Below are 6,314 nucleotides of genomic sequence, written 5' to 3' on the forward strand. Positions count from 1 at the left end.
AAGACGAAACCGTCACGCCGTCATAGAAACCGTCACTGCTATTGGCCTGAAGGAGCCAGCCAGCCAATCAGACGTTCGACGCAGACAACGCATGCGCCGAGCCTGTCTTTGAAACCCCGCGGGGGCGGGGGAAGTGCTGTGGATCACTAAGGGCGTGTGCGCTGTCGCGTGCAGACATATGGCGGTTTGCGCATGTGTACTCGGGGGGGGGGGGGCTAAGCCACGCCTCTAGGGTGTGGCCTCAGCCGGAGGGCGGAGCGAGCTCTGGGGGGGCCGCGGGGCCGGTAGGGGCTTCCCGGCACAGCCCGGCAGGGGAGGGGGAAACGGGGAGGTGGGGTCTTCCTCGCCGCTCCACGGCCAGGCCATCGGCAGCGGGGGTCGAGCAGCCCCGCGGCCTCACGGAGCAAGGCGCTTTCCAGCCCGCGTCCGCCGGCCAGCCCTGCCCAAGTCGGGATGGAGATAGCGTCCCTTTCCAACGGAAATAACGGCTGCTTTCTTCCCGGAAAGCGGCAAGATCCGTTGACGGGTTTGTCGCTATGCTTCTGACAGAGGCGAATAAAAGGAGGAAAGCCGGTGGCTTTCCTGATCCCGGCACAAGCCCTACGCAGTCCTCGGTTCGCAGCGCTGCCGCCCGGCCCTGGGGTTGCCCGGTCGCTGGAGGCGTGCAGGGGCGGCCCGACAGCCGGGGGTCCCCCGCTCTCCGTGTCCTGGCCCGCCCGGTCCCACGCTGCCACGGCGGGCTTCGTGGTTCGGTGGCTCGCTTGATGCAGTTGCAACGTGCTGTCTTGTCTCCCCCTTCGCTCGGGTCTCTTGGAAAACAAGCCTCATGAGATGGCACTGCTTCTCCAGCCGTTTACCAGCCCTGCCTTCCTCCACCACCACGTAAATTTTGAACCTGTTTTCCAGGTGTAGCTAAGTTTCACAGAGAAGCTGAAGTTTCAGAGCGTGCTACGTTACTAGAGATTTGGTGAAGTGAAGGAAGGATGATGGCGCAGAGCCGAGTCGTGATACGCCCCCTGCAAGGGCTTCAAAGGAAGAGAAGGGGTAGAAGTAGGCTTAAGAAAAGCATGTTAATGAACCATGGTTAATGATAGCAGTGAAGTTAAGAGAGAAAATCCACAAAATCTGAGCTGGCCATGAAATAGCCTGTTTTAACTGCACGTTAGCGTATTTGAGATTTGTTAAAGACATGATTTAATCACCTTTCTAATTGCAAATACTCTCCTGCGGATGTCATACCTCTATGTCTGATCATAATGATAGAAATTAAAACAATTTTAGATTGGCAGCTCTATTTGTGCAGAATATCAAAGCGCAATTCTTGATAGAAAACTAGTAAATACCAAACTAGCATTTTTACTAAAACCAAGGAGCTAGTCTTGTCCTACCACTGACAATTTCAAAATAGAGGCTCAGGGCTATCACTGCATTAGTCACCTTAAATAAGATGATCCTGACAAATGTCCCGGTTCTTCAGTGAAACACTTTACCTTGATACAAGGTGACATTTAGATTTGTACCTTCTGTTGCGGAAAAAGTCTGAAAGTGGCCACAGAGCCTTCCTCCGAGTGGGGAGCAATTCTGAGATTGTGAGTGGATTTTTCAGCTTTTGCAGGAATTTGTCTGATCTTTTATATTAACATCTGCACAGCACGTAATTTAAAAAAAAAAATTGCTCTGCCTTGAAATTGGCATTGCTCTTGCAAAGTTTTTTTCATTCTTCAGCTCCTTTCCAGCAGCAATATTTTGAAATGCTAGTGTTCCAGCTGTGTTCAGTGTGATGTCAATGAATGATACAAAATTGTACAGAAATTCTTCATTTTCAGTGGGGAAATTGATAGAAATGTTTTGTAAATTTTTAAAAAGATAGTCGATTGTTTCATTATTGAAAGGTTTCACTTTCAATAACGAACCATCTATCAGTAAATATATACTTACATTTAGTTTATTTTATACATTTATAATTTTAAAATGCTTTGGAACCTAGAAGATGAGACTTACCAGTGTGAAATATTAATATTGATGGATTAAAATATCTATCAGTTACAATTAAAAGGTTACAGTTTCAGTCAGATGAAAAGCTAAAGCTTTTTTTTTCTTGGCTTTCTTACCACCTCACAGTTTTAAAATCCTTGGAAGGGGAGACTTTATGACTTTATAAATTAGGTGGAGGAGATTAACTGCTTACGGTTGCATAGCAGTTTTCCCTTGATATGAGTGTTTAGCAGTGTCTCTCCCTTTCTTCTTTCTGTGCACAGTTATCCCCTCGTTCCATTAGGTGGAGCTTTGTGATTAAGACTGCAGAAGAAACTTGCTTCGAAGTGCAAAATAATTCACCACGGAATGGCTGGGGGAGGAGGCGAACGAAGCCTACTTTGCTTAGAGGTATCAGTGTCCTGTACGCAAGCTCTGTACACAAAAATCTGAATCAAGACCCTCACGCACAAGGAAAATAACTTGAAAAATCGATTCTGTCAAATGGAGTGCTGCTCTAATCTGCTGTTATCATAGTCAAGTTCCAAATCTAAAATACCTTAGGTTATAAATTAAATGTCAAATATAATTAATTTGGCACTTGAAACATGAAGTGGATGACTGTCCTTTAGAGAAAGCCTGACAGCTTTATGTATGTCACATTGGTATCTGTTAAAATGAGCTTTACATGCCAGACGATCCTTGTGTGAATCATATTGCTGTTAGCTGTACCAGAATTTTGTCAATGTAATAAGTCTCAGAACAGTTTTCTCCTTAATTGTCTGAAGCTTTTGCAAGACAATATAAATCAAGTGTCATCTGCCTCATCTGTGCAAAATAATGGTTTTATCATGCATCAAATAAGCAATTTATTTCTTATTCATTACTAAAGAAGTTACTGTTGAATATTTACATACAAATCTATATTTTATACAAATAAGGAATGTTTTCTGCCCTATGCCTTGGACCGACCACAGTTACAATTTGAATCCAGTTTTCCTTCCATCTTCTTAAATTCAGCAGCAGCAGCTGTAGTCCTGCAGTTCCCTTCCACAGGAAGGTCCAGGTTATAGCTGTGTATACTGGTCCTTCCTCAGCCTGCTGCCCTGACACATGGAGACCCCCTCTTGCACGTCCTCCTCCCCGTACCCCCAACCAGAAGCACAGAAGTCTTTCTCCACTTTTTGCATTTTGTGTTCCTGCTTTGCACAATGAACTACACTAGATGTAGCACTTCTTTATTCACAGGTATTCCTGGGGAAGTGGAGAAGGCGAGTTTGCCCAATGAACACTTTTACACAGTTGTTGAAATTAAAATATCAAGAAACCACATTATTTCCCACTAATAGGACCTTCCTAATCCAAATCTCGTAAAAATTCCCCAAGCAAAGATTTAATAGCAGAATGCTGCAGCAAGGTTTCATTGCTGGAGTTTCATGATTAATTGTTAAATACATGTTAGAAACTGGCTAAATGTTTGTGACTGATACCCTTTATATTGCCTGGTCTACAGCCTGCAAGAGCAGAGCTGTTCCTTTAGCTTAAGAGCAAAAAAAAGAGGCTGAGACCTTGCTGCTGTTACTCTGCTCGTTGAAATGAGGGGAATGTGTGCAGTCACACTAAAAGATCCAAACTTGTTCCTGGTCCCTGCGGTGACTGAATGAAGCAAAGATGAAATTGGATTTTTTTTTTTTTCAAGTTCTCTTGGAAAATCGAACACATGAAAAGAATGATTCTTGTAACAGCCATCTCTCCTCTGCTTCAGCTTCCCTTCTGCTCAACCCTGTGCTGTACAACAGAAACATGAGCCCCAGGTCTGTGTTAAAATTTAGCCATTCTTGTATGTGTCAGGCAGAAAACAACTCAAAAGCAGTATTTTAAACTTCAGAGGCACGATAATTTTATCTTTTTTGTCTCATTTCCACAACGTTACACGGACAAAAGGACTTTTAGTTAGAAGCCTTTCTGCAGGCAATGACTCAGAGATGTTACTGTCCCAGCAGCCAGCAGCTGATTTTAGCCTTAGTGTGTGTTGAAGGAAACAGGGAAGGGAAAGTTGCCATGATACTACTGCTGTGGCAGTGCAACACCAAAAGCAGGGCAAGGGAGACTGGGCGTATTCCTGAGAAGACTGATGTCATTCACATGTATGTCTTAATTTAGCAAAATATGCATATGCTTATATCCATTGAAGTCAGAACGACAACAGGATTCCTCACTGACCATTACAAAATTGACTTAATTCTTTTTTGTCTTCTGTTCTGTGGAAGATGACTGCAAGTCATGGCACTACCCAGGCATTGCAGTGATTTAAGGTCATCATCTTAGTTGCAATGCAGTGCTAGATCCACAAGCAGGATAGCTGCATTACTGCACTGCTGCATAAAAGCTAATTAGCCCAGGTAGGAGGCAATTAGCTCTGCAGTGCTGTGTCTGGTTTTAATGCGTTCCCAGAGCTGACTCACTTGGTCATAGCTCAGAGTTCCCTGAACTTTGTTATAGGTGTCTCTGCATTTGGATCTCAAAAGCATCGTGACTTGGTTTTGAGATTAAACAGCTGTTGCACATGGATGTGAGTTTGGGGTTGATAATTCCAAAATAATTTTGACGATTTTTGGATTTGGAGACCAATCAACAAAGAGTGTTTGTATTCATACATATATGTATCTATAAAAAAAAGTCTCATTGTGGTGCCTTTGAAGTGTATTTTGTCAGCCCAAGTAACTTTGTTGTTCAATAAGGAAAGAGTCAACTCTTAGGCACTGGTTGTCACAAATTTGATTTCCCTGAGGCCAGAAAATATGGACCTGTGTGGAAAATTTACTGAGAGATCTGTAGAGAGATATTCTACTCTCAGTTCCATCATTGTTTCTGAAGTCAAATTTACTATCCTTTATTATTCACTCACCTTCCAAATTAGAAGATTTCATGAAAGCAAAACAATCTTGAAATTGATGGGTGTAGGGAAATTAAGAATTATGGCAAATGGCTGATTGTTTGGCACAGAAGGGAACAAGCTGATGCCTGATTTATTCATCTGGACTCAGGGGTTCGGTGTGGCAGAAGACCACTGTTTTGATAAGCAGCTGTGCATATCTAGCACAAGCAGTTCTGTTCCCGAGAGACAGCTAAAGAGACGAAGCAGATAACTAATTTTAAAAGTAGTATACCTAGAATACTACACCTCTTTTATCATGTGTAAATGTGGTACGTTTGCTTGTGGAAAATGTAATCTGCTGCTTCTTTTGCAGCTAAGTGCTGGGTTTTGTCTGCTGTGTTTTTGAGAACAAACATGATTGTTGTAACTGAATCGCTGCTGGCAAGCTGGTTTTTGAGGGGTGGTGGTGCCCTGTTTACATAATGCGGAGTCCTGGGATGAAAAGGCTAAGCAATTTCAACGTACACTATCAGTAACGTGCCACGTTAGTCCAGACTAATTCTGTTCTTTGTTCTCCAGCTATCGCTGTGCTGAGCTGGAAATATGTGCGGAACATACACTAGGTGGCAGGCAGGTCAGGTGGCTGGAAAGGAGCCTTGCCCATTCATCCCACAGCCTTCCCTCCTGCCTCCAAAAGATCAATTGGTCTTCCTCGGGCCTGTACAAAAGCACATTTGGCTCGCTGTACCAGATACGAGTACGCAGTCAGCGGACTAGCAGCTGATCTAGCCCTCTGCCCACAAGATGCTAGGCCACGTTGTTTCCGACAGATTTGCTTTTGCCTTTTAGCCGACAAGGAGAAGATGCCCGATCAGTAACAGCTCGATCAGTAGCAGCTGTTGTTGAGAATAAGGCTTGTGTTAGAGAAGTGGATGTGTTAAAGAAGCGCTGTCAGCACCTGAGGCAGGCTCTGATGGCTTGTCTTCAACAGTAGACTCCTGTATTTGCCCTGCAGGAGATGATGGCAGCTTGTCGCAAAATTTTTGTAGCAGAACATCTTTCCAATGCTCTGCGTTTGCCCCGGGATGAGAAATGCCCTCAACGTTGCCCTTAAAGTGGAGATCTCGTTGTGATGCCAGCATGTGCAGCCTTGAATACATCAGTGCTTACTGTTGGATCCCTTGGGAGCTGTCGTGACACAAGGTCAAATTCAGCCCTCATGTAACTGGTGTGGTGCTCGCTTGACCCACAGCTCCGTCAGCGTAACAGAAATGCTGTCAGCTTTCACCTCTCCTGATGGCCTTGAGGAAAGGATGGATTTGAAAGGAGATGTCACATCACTATCAGATTATGCTAATGCCATAGGTGAGTCTCACAGGGCTCTAAGAGTAAACCACATTTGAAAAACAGTCTTTCCAATAGGTTTTTTTATGTTAGTGATATTCATAGGAATACCGTGAGT

This window comes from Grus americana, chromosome 2 (genome assembly GCF_028858705.1).
Source record: "Grus americana isolate bGruAme1 chromosome 2, bGruAme1.mat, whole genome shotgun sequence".
In the NCBI taxonomy this organism is placed as follows: domain Eukaryota; kingdom Metazoa; phylum Chordata; class Aves; order Gruiformes; family Gruidae; genus Grus; species Grus americana.